Raw genomic sequence first — 17,652 nt, 5'->3', positions numbered from 1 at the left:
TTCAGGCAGCGTGAGGCGTTGCCAGGTTAGCGTGTTTTTTGGGGGGATTTTTTTTTTTTGGATGCTTGTGGGGTTTTTTTTCGGATAGAGATGAACTCCAGCCACTAGCTGCATGCCTCCAGAAGTTAAACAAGAAAACACAAAAGCATCAATTCTTTCCTCCGATGCAATCTGCAGCGGCTCTGGGCATGTTTACAGCTCCTGGCCCTGGAAGCCATCTCTGGACTTAGAGCACAGAACGAACTTGACAGCACATAAACAGGACAGAGTGGAGGCATCTGTGGTGTCAGTTGAAAATGGCATTTTTTTTTCATGACTGAAATGAAGAGTGCTGTGACTCAAGCACCTCCAGAAGCGTCCGTTTTGGGAACATCTTAGGAGAGGGGCTGCTCCGGCTGTCCGTCTGTAGGGAAGAAGGTGGCATCTGCCAGCCCCTGCAATTCTGCAAACTGCCACTCTTTTCTCAGACTCTACTGCAGCTATCAGTCCATCATTGTCATACAATAATTCAGTGTGTAATACCCAGATAAATCCCCCGGCAAGCAAAGGAACCAACATGGCACAGATTCGTCTGAAATCCACCCACCGTCCTGCAGGACACAGGAATAAACCAATTATCTTCTCCCAGATGTAGAACACACAATGCTATCCACTGAATTCTTGAACCCTTGTGTCATGGGGCTCAACAGTCTATTTTCACATCAAAATTGTGTCAGGGTTTATCAATAAATCTGCACTGATGAGTGTGGTGGTCTGGAGGTGAGGTGTGTTCAGGTAAATATTTGCCGGATTGCTATCTTGGCAGTGGAAAACACAGGTGCGTCACTGACTCAAATAAACCTAGACAACAGTCAATCATCAACAATAAAGAATTAACCCAGAATAAAGAATAAAATAGCATTGCTGTTCCCTAAAATGAGCTGCTGGTGTATCTTCACAACATAAACACACAGGTCAGTTTCCTCTGTCTGCTGAGACACACAAAAGCGCAGCACTGTTAAGATACGAACGTGCCAAAGTCAGAGATCACCCGCCTCTTAAAGAAAATGACTACTGTCACACTGATTGATTTATTTCACGTTATGGCTATTTATGCACACTTAAGATTAATTAAGAGCATTAGTACATGCCTTTTGCACATTTCAAGATGTGCAATGTGTTTTTTTTGCAACCCCACAATACTAACATAGGACCCATATGTGCTTACTGTCCCCATTTACAGCGGCATTTGGTGTAGATTATGCATCAAGTGACCAAACAACCAGAATAGGGCTGCACAATATATTGTTTAAGCATCGCCATAGCGATGTGCACATGCGCAATAGTCACATCGCAGAACGTGCGTTGTCACTTAAGGCAATTAAATCAAACACGTCATGTTGCAACATTTTGATTCTTGACACAAGAAGTAGTAGATACACAGCGCTGTCTCTGTGTCTGTGTAAGTGACAGGCTGCTGCTGCCTGAGAAGCGTGAGGGGGCAGGAGTAAACACGAGGTAACCGCATGGCCTCCATCCACATGGTTGGGCACGTGCTTGTAACCTCAGTGCAGCTTTTTTTTGTGCAGATATTTCCAGTTACAGCTGAATTCAGGCATTTAATCCCCCAAAAAACGCTCTTATTTACCCTTTAAAAAAGCCATTTAAATGTCTGATCAAAGGGCCGATTACTGTTGTTTTGCTGTTTTTCTCGAGTTTTGAGTTGAGCTCGGCGCTGACTCAGCTCTTGTTTGGTCCACGAGAGAGCGCATAGGTGGGGGCGAGCTGGTGATGTCATTGTCCCTGCATTGTTTAATATTGCAATATAAATTGTTGAAAAAAGAACATTTGCAATGTAAAATGTGTTCAATATTGTGCTATTTTGTGTCTGTATTTGTGCAAAGGTGCATCATATAAAACATGAAAAGCAGAAACAGGGGTTACAAGCGTTTTTTTCCATGTTCAGATCCACAGTGCTGAGAATAGGAACAAAAACTTGACCCAGGAATAAGTCAATTATCTTTTCGCAGAAGTAGGATGCAATGGAATTAACTGCATTCCTGCCTGGGAGCCCTGTGTCACGGGTGGATTCTCACCACTCACTGGAACAGACTCCTTGTAGAACCCACACACTGAGATGCATTACCCAAGAATCATCACCTACTGTTGGCCTCATGCCCATACTTCTGCTGCCCCCCTTTAATGTGGCATGTGGGGTAGCTTACCTACCAAATAACCAACCCACTAGAGACTCCAATAATATACACTGCTTGGCGTTCTCATAGATTCAGGTCTAGCATTCGATTAACACATATCTAATGTTACTAGAACATCTCTTTTTCCACCTCTATAACATTCCCAGGCAAGAAATGCCTTATCCCTGCATGACACAGAAAAATTAATACATGCCTTCATTACATCAAGGCTAAACTTCTCAAATGCGCTACTGTCAGGATGTTCCAGCAGTAATTTAAATAAATAAAAAAAAACTTCTGCTAGTTTAAAATGCTGCAGCCAGGGTCATTAATAAAACTAGATAATTGGATCATATTAGCCCACTCCTATCAGCACTGCTTGACGTATAAAACCCTACATGGGTTCGCTCCTTATCTCTTAGTATGAACCACCACGATTTTTAGATCACAGGGTGCTGATTCCTACCAATTCCCAACATTTCAGAGGAGTTCAGCAAGTGGAATAAATAGCTTTCTCATATAAAGCTCACCAACTATGGATTAACCTTCCTGAAAATGTTCAGAGTTATTTTTAGATAAGGCTGCAGATCCAGGGGTTCTGAGATGTTAACTGAGAGTCTAGTGCTGTTGCCCTGCCATCTGCACATGATCACTCAGGTTTGTGAATGGTGGAGTGGGTGGATACCATTGTTTTTGGGTAACTCCATGTCTATTAGTCATTAGCCACACTCAGATAATGTTGCGTGCTTTTCTCTTGGCTGGGTATTGTTTTAACATTTTCAATACTGGTCCCGATACAATACTTTGAATTCGGTACCGATAGCCAAACGATAATTTTCGCTTGTCTTTCAATACCATTTTTCAAAGTTTTACCCAAAAAATACAAAAAGAAAAAACAATAATTATTATTATTACACAACATATTTATTTAACTGCCAACATGAGTAATCTCAATCTCCAACTTTCTGGATCTTGTTTGAACAAAGCCCTTTTTTTTTGTGCCGCTTTATTACGATTAAACATCATCCATCAGCTGAAGGAGCCCTGAGAGAGCACAATAGGTCTTACTCACTCTGGGTGGGTATAGTAAATGGTGCTCTTTGCCTTCTTTACTCTAAAGGGTGATGCCAATCAGCACAAGGCTGCATCTGTGAGCTGATGTATCAGAACCGAGTCGCTGCGCTTTCCTCTGAGCGTTAGCTTTAGCGCTGTGATGCTACACGGCAATGCTGCATCAGCAGCAGTTTGAAAATAGGCGGTGACGGACTTTACATGTGTCGGAGGAGGCGTGTGCTAGTCTTTACCGTTCTGGTGTGTTGGGTGATTGGGTAACTACCCGTGTAAATTGATAAACACTCCATGCACACTCTGTTTTTGCCACGTTTATGTGTGTTTCATGCAAAGTATTGAAAACAGACACTAAATTGGTTTAGGCCTAGACATTTCACTTGATGTCTTTTTGATATTGAATAAAAAAAAACACCCTTTTTCTAACGTTATTGTGTGATTCCCTCTACTACTATTGAGAATAGGAAAACATTTTTGGTAGGAACTCAAAGTTCAGACAGCAGAGGCTGGAAACCTCAGACTTGTTTTGTCTGTGATTGGGGAGGACGAGCCAATTTGATGCAGAAAATCCAATTATGTTCTTGCAGAAGTAAGAAGTAAGACACACAATAGAATTCCCTGAATTCCTGCCCAGGACCCCTGTGTCATGGGTTTAGTCACAAGAGTGGATTGTCACCACTCCCTGGAACAGGCTCCTCGCGGAACGCCCACACCGAGATGCGTTACACAAGAATCATCACCTACTTTTGGCCACACACACACACATATACACTCCTACTGCCCCCCTTTAGCGTAGCATGTGGGGTAGATTACGCCGTCATTAATACATGGAAGATGATGGAAGAGGACGCAGACACCCACTGACACCTGTTTTCTGCATCATCTCACTTCTCCTTCCAAGCAGATCTGAGACTATTTTGGCTTTCTCCGTTCGGCGTAGAGGAACACGAACACCATCCGAGCTCTGCTCCATCCTACAACCACACGACGCTTCACCACTCGCAGAGCACGAATGTGTCAGTCCAGCAAAACAGTCAATACAACAGGCTTATGCTCCACAGCGGGACCTAATGTTCTTTCTCCATTCTTCAGACGACCTTCGAGGAAATGCAGAACAGGAAACTGAACACACCTCTATCAAGTCCCAGACTGATAGTACCTCATAACAGACCCCAAACTTTTCATCTACCATATCACAAACACGTCGACTCTCTGGAGGATCATTTCAGAGTGCTAATTAGAGCAGAAGTAAGCGCGTTTTCAGACGCCGCTGAAAGCTTGAGTCGTCTCACCACAGTCGTGCAAAGCCACCAGCTCCGTTTTTACACTGAACAGCACGCTTCCCAGACGATTCCAGCTTCCAGCTCGGAGGTGAGCATTCTCACGATGTTTTTGCGTCTAATTCTGTCTCGCGTGATGCCACAAGTGCAATTCCACAGCTCCGTTTTGTTTAAAAGTTTCCTTTCAGAAGTTAAACCTGTAAAAACACTGTGAGGACAACTGCTGATCCTGTCAATCCTGTAAATCTTTAATTAAAAACAGTTTACATTAATGTAACTGATGTCTCTTACAGTTTATAGTTTAGCGTAGCGGTGGATGATATGCCCAAGAAGTGTGTTGTGTCGTTATGGTATTTAGTGCAGTTTTAAACAAAAATGTTTAAATATAGGCATTTCTGAATATAGACAGAGGCTGTCCTCTTCAGAAGCTCCATCATTATGAGCAAACTGGGTCCTATCAGCGCAAGAGAGGGAAAGAAAGTGTGAGTAAATGAGAGAGGACGAGACTTTACTCACTTTACTCCAGACCACCACACCCATTAGTGTAGATTTTTTTCCTAAACTCTGACGCTATTTTAACAGCGCGTGTGTTAAAGAGACACAAGTGAGATATGCCATGCTAATGCATAAATCCTGGTATTTGCTTATTTTGGAGTATTTTATCTTATTCAGTAATAAAATTGATGTGAAGTATTATAGAAGATTGTTGGGTGTTATGTCAAGTATGAAGGAATGAAGTTCAACTTATATATAGCGCCTTTCTTAAAACCCAAGGATGCTTTACAATTTACATGTTTTACACACAACCATTCATACTCAGCACTCATCCACTCACCAGTGAGAAGCGGCAGCCAATAGCGTACAGCGTACTCTCAACCAGAAACGACCGTCCACCTGGAGGACTACATCCAGCACTACAGCATTTACGCAGCACAGAGTAATATGCCAATCCATATCTGGGCACAGTCATGCATACATTTACACACACACTTACACACACACACACTTACACACCAGATCAATTTACAGTATTATTTTTTTTCTGGACAATTTAGAGTATCCAATTGATCTGATCTCCATGTTTTTGGACTGTAGGAGGAAACCAGAATCCCCAGAGGAAACCCACGTAGACACAGGGAGAACATGGAGACTAGGGGTGGGCGATATGGCCATAAAATAATATCACGATATTTCATGGTATTTTTGCGATAACGATAATCTTGACGATATAAAAAAACACTGAATTATTTTTTTTTTAAAGAATACACTACTGCACAATACTAATAACGCACTTCATATATCTCTATATATCCAGGATTAAAGTAAAATAAATGATACTGGACAGATATAATCTGTCTCTAGTAGATATTTAATGGAAAATGAGAACAGTGTGAATTTTTCTTTTGCTAAAAACAGCAAAAAAAATCTCACCCTGATGTGATAATTAGGGATGGGTGATATGGCACGATATTTCAGGGTTTAATACTGTTCACAATATTCAAAAATGTTGGCGATATTATCGCGTACGATATGATATGGCACATCCCTAATGGAAACTCCACCCAGATAGGGACTTGAACCAAAGGCCCCAGGGCTGGGAGGCGAACATGCTAACCACTAAGCCACCATGCCGCAAACCCATGCCTAGAAGTATCACAGAATCATGGTATCGGGATATCATTATTATAGTGAGCAACATATCGTAATAATATCGTATCGGGAGATGCCCTGTGATTCCCACAGCTAAGTAATATTGGTAGTCAGAGGGTAGGATTTAATCAGTCTGTAGAAAAAAAATGCTGACATACAATCAAAGGGAAATGGTGGGAATTTCACACAATTTTCACGTCTCAGAAAGAGGACATGGACAGGAAGACAGTACGTAAGGTCACCTTGCTCAATAAGCCATTCAGCTAAATGGACCACCGTTAGCTACTTTCATGTTGTCATCTTCAATCTGAGCAGATTCGTGGCATACCTGTATAACAGTTGTGACCAGTGTTGGGCACGTTACTTTGAAAAAGTAATTAGTTATAGTTACTAGTTACTTCTCCAAAAAAGTAACTGAGTTACTAACGGAGTTACTTCACAATAAAAGTAACTAGTTACCAGTAAAAGTAACTATTGCGTTACTTCGTCCTGTAAAAAAAAAAATTAACAAAAGAAAATAAATGATGTAATTACTATTATTATTAGAAAAATAACAAACGAAAATAAACCCAAAATGTTGACAAAAATATAATCTAACGAATTGAAAAAAATAAGAAACGAAAAAACTCCACACGACCAAAGAAAATTACTAAGACTTGTAATACTGAAAAAACCCGGAAAAACCAAATAGGCTCTGGGGATAAAAATTAAACAAACCAAACCACACTCAAAGGAAAAAAAAAATATATAAACAAAACAAAAGAATGGACAAAAACATTAAAAAAACTTATTTAAATCCATTAAAAAACTAATTTATAACAATCACAGACTTTCTGCGCAGAATAATAAAAGTTTTGGTTAGTTTCAGTTTCAAGTCATGAAAACAGCTCACCAAAACCTCAACCTATCCTTTATATTTGACAATATTTGATTAACTTACAGGTCCTTACTTATTTTTATTTAACTGAACTGAGTTGGATATTATTTATAGCCTCGCGCTGAATTCAGCTCCGCGCTGCGAAAGAGAGAGAGAGAGAGAGAGAGAGAGAGAGAGGCGCAGCGCATTTTGCCTGATTTCTCTTTATTAATTAACGTTACATTTGTTGGCTTTCGTAAGTTTAATAACATTAATTTTACTACACTTGTCAGACCTTATTTATTAAAACTTTTTTTAGAAGACAGAGGTTATTCTGCGCGCAATGCCGCGCGCGCTGCGCCAAGCACCACTTTGCGTGCCTGACATTTCAGAGCGCTGGACGAGATTTTAATTAATGAATTAATATATTTAATATTTTAATAAATTTGCCCTTGTGATAAGAAACGAATGCTAACATATAGCTTTATATTTCTGTGTATTTCAAATGTTCTAAGTTTTATATAATTGACGGACAGCACCAGACGCCGACAGTGTGCTTTATTTTTCAGATATAAAAGTGAAATTCAGTTAAATAATAGCATAGTTAAATAAAATAAATTTATATTTAGTCAAAGTTCTTTTCTCTTTTAATTTTCCATTTCAAAAACTCCAGCATTTGAGTGAGAATAAGCATCTGTTGAAATTCTTAAACAGCAGAATGCCTATATTAAGTTACTTATTTAGTCTGTGTACTAAACATAAATATAAATCCTTATAACTGACAGAAATAAATATAACTAATAATAATTTATAGTTACTGTGCAGATTTTGAAGTATATTTTATTTTTATAGTTGATTGCTGAAGGCTCTGGGTGAGGTTTATTTTTATGTGGTAAAGAAGTGATGTGTATGGTGTATCTTGGAGCGCAGGGCGCAGGGTGATCAATCGCGCAAAGCTTTTTTCCGCCGCCAAGATAGAAACAGCCAGAAATTTACCTCAACACACATCATTTCCAGACCACCACGCCCATCAATGTTAATATATTAAAAGAATCCAACGCTATTTTAAGGAGGTGTGCAAGGCCTAAAAATAGACTGTTGACGGGGTGTACGATGGCAACGCGCCAAGCTACACGCCTTGCGCGGGGTGTATGATAGGGCCCTTTGTCTGTATGCGCGAAGTTAAAAAATCATTCAGCTGCTAAAGTAACGCGCAGTAACGGAGTGTCGAAAATGGTAACGGCGTTATAGTTACAGTCAGAGTAATTAGTTAGATTACTCGTTACTGAAAAAAGTAACGGCGTTAGTAACGCCGTTTATTGTAACGCCGTTACTCCCAACACTGGTTGTGACAAAGGTCATTTTCATTTGTAGCGCCTCGTGCCTGTCACAGTTTAGCCTTTGTCTGTCTTCTGTTTCTCCCTCGTTTGGTCTCTTGTGCTCCTGCCCCTCTGTTTTCCTGTCAGTGTTCACAGCCATGTGCTATTGTTGTTGTTAGTATTTGTCTCCACCCTAGCTCCGCCCCAGCCCTGCCCTGTAGCATCAGTGTTCTCACCTGTGTCCTGTTTGTAACCCCGCCCCCTCGTCTTCCTAGCCCAGGTGTTTCTCACTCTCCTCTTGTATTTAAGCCCCTCTGTTAGAATGTTCAGTGTCGAGTCTTTTGTATTTTGTCTTTTGTATCTTGTATCCAGTATCCCGTATCCAGTATGTATCCTTGCTACCCGTATGTTTCCTTGTCTTAGTTTCTTAGTCTGTGTTTCTAGTTTATATCATCCTAGCCTTGTTTTTGCGTTACCCGCGTTTTGTTTATTGTTTTATTTTATCTTGTATGTTTAAATAAATATATATTGCACTTACGTCCATCCCTCCCTCCTTCGTGACATAAGACTCGACCAAAATATGGACGTAGCAAGGTGGCAGGCTACGAGGAAGGCGGACCTCGAATATCTGCGGTTCCTCGCCGAGCAAATTCGGGGAGATGAACCGCTCCCGGCGCCTCTCCTTGGCTTGGAGCTCGTCAGCCCAGCTCCAGCTAAGCTAGCTAGCCTGCTAACTCCACCGCGCTCTCAAGCCCGGCCGCCTTCCAGCTCTCAAGCCCGGCCGCCTTCCAGCTCTCAAGCCCGGCCGCCTTCCAGCTCTCAAGCCCGGCCGCATTCCAGCTCTCAAGCCCGGCCGCCTTCCAGCTCTCAAGCCCGGCCGCCTTCCAGCTCTCAAGCCCGGCCGACTCCCAGCTCTCAAGCTCGGCCGGATCCCAGCTGTACAGCCCGGCTGGATTCCGGGTTTTCGACTCCTGCTCCGGAAGCAAGCTCCGGTCCGGTGTTGTCAGCCACGCCCACTGCTGAGTCTGCGGTTCCAGTCCGGATCTTGGCGGCAGCCGCACTCTCGGCTCCCGCTGAAGCGGCTTCTTCGCCAGCAGGACCCACCGCCTCTGTTTCAGCGCTGCTCGCGGCTCCGGCCGCCTCTGGATCAGCGCTGCTCGCGGCTCCGGCCGTCTCTGACTTTGTACCCGCGGTGCCTGCCGCGCTCACGCCAGCAGGACCCACCGCCTCTGTTTCAGCGCTGCTCGCGGCTCCGGCCGCCTCTGGATCAGCGCTGCTCGCGGCTCCGGCCGCCTCTGACCCAGTTCCCGCGGCCCCGGCCGCCTCTGACCCAGTTCCCGCGGCCCCGGCCGCCTCTGACCCAGTTCCCGCGGCCCCGGCCATCTCTGACCCAGTTCCCGCAGCCCCGGCCGCCTCTGACTCTGTGCCCGCTGTTACCCCAGTTCATGTGCAGGGGGGTCCAGCCTCTGCTCCTGTGCCTACTCCCAGGTCACGAGCTCCTAGACCCGCCGCGCCTGCTCAAGCTGCACCCGCCGCGCCTGCTCAAGCTGCACCCGCCGCGCCTGCTCAAGCTGCACCCGCCGCGCCTGCTCAAGCTGCACCCGCCGCGCCTGCTCAAGCTGCACCCGCCGCGCCTGCTCAAGCTGCACCCGCCGCGCCTGCTCAAGCTGCACCCGCCGCGCCTGCTCAAGCTGCACCCGCCGCGCCTGCTCAAGCTGCACCCACTGCTCCAGCCTCAGCTCCAGCTCAAGCACCAGCAGCACCCGCTGCTACAGCCTCAGCTCCTGTGTCTGCAGTGCCTGCCGCTCATGTGGTACCCACTGCCTCTGACCCTGTGCCCGCGGCTCCGGCCGCCTCTGACCCTGTGCCCGCGGCTCCGGCCGCCTCTGACCCTGTGCCCGCGGCTCCGGCCGCCTCTGACCCTGTGCCCGCGGCTCCGGCCGCCTCTGACCCTGTGCCCGCGGCTCCGGCCGCCTCTGACCCTGTGCCCACTCCCAGAACTTTGTATACCCCCAGGCCTGCCCCAAGGCCCCCTGTCTTTGCCCCCAGAACTGTGCCCAGGCTGGCTCCTTGGACTTCCGTACAGACTTTCGCCAGTCCTGGGCACCCACCAATGTTTGTTCCCGTGTCTCTCCCTGTCCTGGTCCCGGTGTCTGTGTTTGTTCCCATTCCTGTCCCCGGTGGTTTTCCTGTTCCCGTCCCTGTCACTGTGTTTGTGTCCGTCCCTGTCCAGGTATTTGTTCCAGTTCCCCGGTCCAGTTTTGTCCAGCCCCCTGTCCAGTCTCAGCCCCGTGTCCAGCCTCCTGTCCAGCCCTGTGTCCTGTCCCCTGTCCAGTCTCAGTCTCCGTTCCCTGTCCAGTCTCCGTCTCCTGTTCGGTCCCCTGTCCAGTCTCTGTTTCCGTCCACAGTCCAGTCCCTACCCTCTGTCCAGTCTAAGCCCCTAGCCCAGTCTATGTTCTCCTCCACAGTCCAGTCTCTGTCCCAGTCTAATGTCCAGTCCTCTGTCCAGTCTCCGTTCGTGTCCCCTGTCCAGTCCCTGTTCCCTCTCTCTCGGCGCCTCTGGTAGTGGCGCCGTTGAGGGGGGGTAATGTCACAGTTTAGCCTTTGTCTGTCTTCTGTTTCTCCCTCGTTTGGTCTCTTGTGCTCCTGCCCCTCTGTTTTCCTGTCAGTGTTCACAGCCATGTGCTATTGTTGTTGTTAGTATTTGTCTCCACCCTAGCTCCGCCCCAGCCCTGCCCTGTAGCATCAGTGTTCTCACCTGTGTCCTGTTTGTAACCCCGCCCCCTCGTCTTCCTAGCCCAGGTGTTTCTCACTCTCCTCTTGTATTTAAGCCCCTCTGTTAGAATGTTCAGTGTCGAGTCTTTTGTATTTTGTCTTTTGTATCTTGTATCCAGTATCCCGTATCCAGTATGTATCCTTGCTACCCGTATGTTTCCTTGTCTTAGTTTCTTAGTCTGTGTTTCTAGTTTATATCATCCTAGCCTTGTTTTTGCGTTACCCGCGTTTTGTTTATTGTTTTATTTTATCTTGTATGTTTAAATAAATATATATTGCACTTACGTCCATCCCTCCCTCCTTCGTGACAGTGCCCCACTGCTGGTGAGCTATACGCTCACTACAGTCTTTAATATTCAAAAGGTAAAGTCCATAATAGTCTCTTTATATTGTATCTATCCGATTCACTTAACCCGTGGTGGACCCAAAGGGTGCCGAGCGCCTTCATAATTCCCTGTTCTTTAAACAAGCCTCCGCTGGGAATTCTCCCCGTATAAAGGCTGTCGGATCTGCTTTACTTCACTGTCTGCTACAGATGGCAGCACTTTAAAGAGGAGCCTCCTCATTTATGTGGACACTGAAACACTTAAAGTGCCCTCCGCAGCCACAAGGTTGGAACGTCAGCGCAGAAGGCCACTCGCATTAAAGCGGAATAATTAAACTCATTAAGATGCAAAGACATTTAGACTGGGGTTTAATGTAAAATGGTTGATTTTATAGAATCTTATCAACACAGATTTGTTTTACAGTGCTGGTTGTGGAACCCTGGGATCAACCAAACATACGCAGACGTGCCAAATGTCATGGGATAGGGACTAGTATCATCTCTCTTGGGTTTTGCCATGTCCCATGTAAGTTAAAGAGCACCCACTAAGAACTGGCTAAGAACTTTTTTAATTTATGGCAGACTGTTTCTACAGCTCTGGCCAAAAAATTAAGAGACTTTAGAGAGCACTTCAGTTTCTGAATCAGTTCCTCTGATTTTTCTATTTATAAGTATAAGTTTGAGTAACATGAATATTGTTGTTTTATTTTATAAACGACAGACATTTCGACATTTCTCCCAAATTCCAAATAAAAATATTGTCATTTAGAGCATTTATTAACAAATGGCTGAAATAGTAAAAAAAGATGCAGAGAAGAAAACAAGTTCATATTCATATTCAACTTTTAAGAGTCCAGAAATCAATATGTGGTGGAATAACCCTGGTTTTTAATCACAGTTTTCTAGCGCAGAAAAACAGGCCAAAGAGTCTAAAAGCGGAGAGAGTGCGCATTTCTAGCGCAGAAAAACGAGGCAAAAGTGTCTTAAAGCGGAGCGAGTGCGCATTTCCAGTGCAGAAAAACTGGCCAAAGAGTCTAAAAGCAGAGAGGGTGCGCATTTCTAGTGCAGAAAATCGGGCCAAAGAGTCTAAAAGTGGAGAGAGTGCACATCTCTAGTGCAGAAAAACAGGCCAAAGAGTCTAAAAGCGGAGAGGGTGCGCATCATGAAATTAAACATCAATTTGAAAAATCTTAGTTTACACAACACTGTCAAATAAAGATAGTTAGTAAAGTAAAATGGTGTGTAAATGAAATAATCAGGAAAAAAGTATTTTAAAGTGGTATATTTCATTATTTGTTTTATTACAGATTGCGGCCCGTGATTTCAAAAATATTTCTCCTTCTGGCCCCCAACAAAAAAAAGTTTGGACACCCCTGCTTTAGATATTTCAATGAGGATGCTGCCACACACTCTCTCTCTTTCTCTCTCCATCCTTCACTGTCCCTCTCCGCTTTTGTCCACTCCAGCAGCCTTATCACTCTCTCCCTCTCTCCGTGCGTCCGAGCCGCTATTCGACCTCCCTGTCCTCAGTAATTTACTGTAACGTCCAGAGGAGCCCGGACGGTCCTCCCCGTCACGGCAGCACTCTCGCTGTTCCCTGCGCTCTATTGCTTCACAGGACGGCTTTATCGCCTGCACAAGTCACTGAGTCAATAACGTGGTATCTGTTTCTACAGCCCCCCCCCCCCTCCTCCTCCATTCCTCCATCTCTCTCTCTCTTTCTTTTTCTCTCTCTGGGTAAACAGCAGCCCTCCTTCCGTGTACACAATTATAAGCTCATCTCAGCCACTGATTGCATTACGTGTTAAATAAAAAGAGCGAAATCTGATCCAAACTGTGATCTCCTCCTGCCTGGCCTGTTTTCTTTTTTTTTTTTTTCCTTTTTTTTTTTTTTTTACAACAGCGAACCTCCTCTCGCTGAACCTCAGCCAAGCTAAGCTGCTGCACACACACACGCACACACACTTATACACACTGATACACACTTACACACACACACACACTCGACCAGATTTTTGTTCACGAAAAACAACAGGCACATGCTCAAGCAAACAAAAACACAAATGAGCTCTTTTTGGATTCCGAGCCTCCAAGATGGGCTGCATTTGCAGTTTGTGATGCATGTAATTTTGCGCCGCTGAAGTGGCTTATAGACAAGGACACACACAGACACAGAGAGACATTTTCTCTTTTTATCACAGTTCAATAAACAAAGCTATGCCTATAAATATATGGAGATTGCTATGTGTGCGGACTAAATAAATAAATAAATATAAGTGAAATCCTAATTGGACTGCCAGAAACGTTTAGGACTCTCCAGCAGTCAATGCAACACACACACAAACACGCCTATGCATGTGTCAAGAGCAGGTATGCCTGAACATGGCATGAGGAATGCGAATGCTTGCATATTCGGAAGCCTTCGACTGGTATTCTCTAAGAACGCAGCAGAATCCAGAATACTATACCGAGTCACTATTATTAGTTAAAGTGCCGTTATGTAGCTTAAAAGGAATAGCTTAGAAGAAATGGATTTAATAATAGTGACAAAATGGCATCTCTGTCATGCTTTTCTATTCCGCTACAGTCCCGTCCTGTCATATTACTCTACCACCTCAGTCCCCAAGCATTTATATTAAAAATGTGTTAGAGAATGCATGTGAGATTCATCGCTCATTTGTCCCATTCACTCCCATTCATTTTTTTACACACATACCCAAGCCATAGAGATTTACTGTGTCCCAACTGCCACGAAACTGCATCTGTTTTTCTTCCCTTATTCCCAAATCTTTCAGCTGCACATCCACATGATTCTTTTACATTTACACTTACAGTATACCAGTTCTGTATCTGTCAGCTTGTCAACAAATGCATGTGTAAAGCATGTCCTTCTAGATAAGACAGATAGCTCAAAAAAGCTAAATCTGTAGGCAGAACTTATAGGAGCAAAAACAAACTTTATAGCATAAAAGGATAGTGATACTTTGGAGCAGCAAGTAATCCAATCAAGGTCTCAGAAATCCAATAAACATGTAAACATAATAATACTTAATAATCCAATAAACACAGAATGATCAGATTTAATCAGTAATGAAATTACCTTGTTTTCAAGCACTTTTAACATAATTTACATTAGTCAGGAAATAATCAGATTTAATCACAGCATATGCCGTAATCTTCAATCATCCTGATGCAGCTGCTTGTTAAAATGATCGGAATGAATATTCAGATCAGACTACATCTGATTGGATTATTGATATGATCATGATTGGATTATTGAGTGCATGTAAACTCACTCTTCAATGTATCTCCAATATAATACACAGTCTGTTACCGTTGGGATAGGGTGGGGCTTATGTCATGGACACACCCACAATTTTTTGTGCACTGTTATATACAGTGTAAACAACATTGTAGGTATACAATCTCTGACATGGAATACCCACAGTATACGTGTTTGTTTTGGTTAAAGATTAATTTACAACTTCTCGAAGAAAGGGCACCATTCCAATTTACCTTCACACCATAGTGAACTCACACTCATAAATAACCTGTCCAATTCCATTCCCTGGAATATTGCTCGATTTAGTGATCTAGACTTTCACCTGTACAGAATAGTGAATAGGGCTCAGGTTTAGACACAGCTCAAGAATTTGCTCATTAGCAAATAATAATATTAAAAAACTTCATAACCACAGTTTTTATTAAAAAGTGGAAAAGTGGCCAAAGCTACTATGATATTTTGTGCTGTCCTTATTCCATCATACAGCAGACATTATTGGAAAGTCATTCCCCAAATTTTGTGATTCCTCTTAAATAATAGTAGCCGTTTTTTTGCAGATGCTGTATACACATCCCAGTGTAACTGATGTACCACCTAATTGAAAATTATCTACATAAAAAAGACGGTTTTATGTGAAAATTAACCCATTTTGCACTGTTTCTACCATTCAGTGCATTCAGTTTCTACCATTCACCTTCACAGAAGGTGTTACTAAGAATACAGCACAGAATACAGCATTTATCAACATGAACAAGTTAATCTGATATGGAAGTGTGTTCATGTGAAAATGAACTTAATTTGCACAGTTTCTACCATTTAGTCCATCATCTATTTATGTCCATCAGGCATTGCTGGGGATAATGCACCAAAACGCAAATAGTACTCCCCCCAAACTTTTCCATTCCACCTTAAATTGCAACAGTTAACTTGTAGAGACTGTTTACGTGCCTCAATGCAGCAGCTGTACCTCTAAATTCACATTTATAGAATTTATTGCACTGCTTTTGGGTTGGTTGAACCAGCCTGTTAAAACATCAACCATACATAAAAAGGCAATAATAGTACTGAGAATACAGTTCATAGAAACATACATTCTTCCTCAATTCTTTCTGTCCACCTTAAATAATAGTAGCTGTTTAATTGCAAAAGCAGTGTAAGTGCCATAACTTAACTGCTGCACCATTTAAGGTGGACCACAAATAATTTTGGGAAAAAAGCCAACTCCAGCCTCAGGTGACAGCAGATTTCTTCCCTCTGAGAAACCAACCGTGACACCACACACACACACACACACTCACTCACCACACGCACACACTCTACACACACTCAAATGCACCGTTCCACCGTCCAAAACACAAGAGCAGCCCTGCCAGCTTAAAGCCACCACATCGTGATCTGAATGGAACTAAACGGATTCACTTCCACGCGTTTCACGCTCGAGGACGGCAGGGCGAGCGCGCGCCAGAGCGTCATTCCAGCGTTCATCCCACCGTGACGGACGCGCCACTCGCGAGTCGCGCGCCGTATAGCGCCACCACGGGGTCTGACCACCCGGTCGGCATTCAAGACAGACAACCGGGGCGGGCAAACAACGTTAACGAAGCTCATTTACATAGAATGGGGGGTCTCAATAAACGCGGCACGCGATGGCACGCGGAGGCACGTGCACGGCAAAATGAAAGAGACGCGCGCGCGCCGAGCCCCTCCTCCTCCTTGTGTCGCCGGTTTAACTTTCAACTCCACGGGCGGTCGGTCGCGACCAGCCGACCAGACCAAGCGACCGACCGACTGACCGACTAGTCGTGGCTGCGCGTCTGTTACAGACGCCGCCGGCGGCGCCGCGAACGCGCATCCTCCTTTAATCCATCCATCCAAGCCCTCTATCCATCCATCCATCCATCCATTTTTCTATCTATCTATCCATTCCAATGAAATTTCGCGGGAAAAAAAATAGCTTCGCTCAAGTTCGCGCAGGCTCGCGAGTTTTGGCATCATTTAAAAAATCTTAAAAAAAAACGCTACCACCTCCAACCGTTTAAATATAACGGTCAACAACGTAAAACCCGTATTTACCGAAATGTGAACACATTAATCCGAAACAAAAAAAAACGCACCATCTGCTGCATGTTTGTTGTTGTTTCTGAACACTGCTGTGGGTCGGTTGAACACAGCCAAGCTACACAGACCGTTAAAACGGTCGTTGAGAGAGTCGCGCGCCGGTCGGAGCCGGTGTTGCGCGCTCCCGCTGCTCGCGCGGTTAGAGGATGATGGAGGGATTAGTTACCTTTTAATGAAGAGCTGAGAGAGAGGAGAGGAGAGGAGAGGAGAGAGGAGCGCGCGGAGTTAACGCTCCCTCTGTCTTCAGCCGGAGGACTGAGGCAAAGCCGAGCAGCACGAGCGCACTGCTCTCTCTCTCTCTCTCTCTCTCTCTCTCTCTCTCTCTCTCTCTCTATCTCACTTACTCACTCACTCCCTCTCTCTCACTCGCTCTCTTCTCGTTTACTCACTCTCTCTCCTCTTTCAGCCTTCTAGTTTTGGTCGTTTCTCACTCTCTAATCCCTCTCTTTCTTTCTATATCTCTCGCTTTTTTTTACCACTAGCTCCTTCTATTTACTCTCTTGCAGCTTTTCTCTTTCTCTCTTTCTGCAATTTTTACCTTTTAGTCCCATCTTTCTCTATTTTGTCTCTCAGACCCGCTGTTTACACCATTATTCCCCCTCTTTTTCTCTACCTTTTTCAGATTATCACTGTCTCTTTTACTTCTAAACTTAATTCATTAAATATCTCACTGTATCTCTCTCTCTTTCTCTCTTATATTTTTAATCTTTCACTTTTTATTTCTTGCTATTAATCTTGCTATATATAACTTACTTCTCACCATTTCTCAGTCTTTCTTATTTCTGTCTATCTCACTCACTCTCT

The 17,652-nt window shown here is 44.0% G+C and overlaps 1 protein-coding gene across 2 annotated transcripts in view; it reads right to left on the bottom strand.

The window, feature by feature from the left end:
• Nucleotides 1-17,138, bottom strand: part of LOC103025951 (uncharacterized) — a 379,123-nt gene extending 361,985 nt beyond the window's left edge. Inside the window, exon 1 of one of the 2 annotated variants that reach the window (XM_049482198.1) lies at nucleotides 17,015-17,138. The gene's annotated coding sequence lies outside the window, so the exon portion shown is untranslated. The remainder of the gene's footprint in view (nucleotides 1-17,014) is intronic. The other variant, XM_049482199.1, reaches the window with a different exon arrangement.
• Between the last annotated feature and the right edge of the window lie 514 nt (nucleotides 17,139-17,652).

Source organism: Astyanax mexicanus, chromosome 8 (genome assembly GCF_023375975.1).
Source record: "Astyanax mexicanus isolate ESR-SI-001 chromosome 8, AstMex3_surface, whole genome shotgun sequence".
Taxonomy (NCBI): Eukaryota; Metazoa; Chordata; class Actinopteri; order Characiformes; family Acestrorhamphidae; genus Astyanax; species Astyanax mexicanus.
The sequence above is the reverse complement of the archived record's forward strand: the minus strand, read 5'-3'. Positions and strand labels throughout refer to the sequence as shown.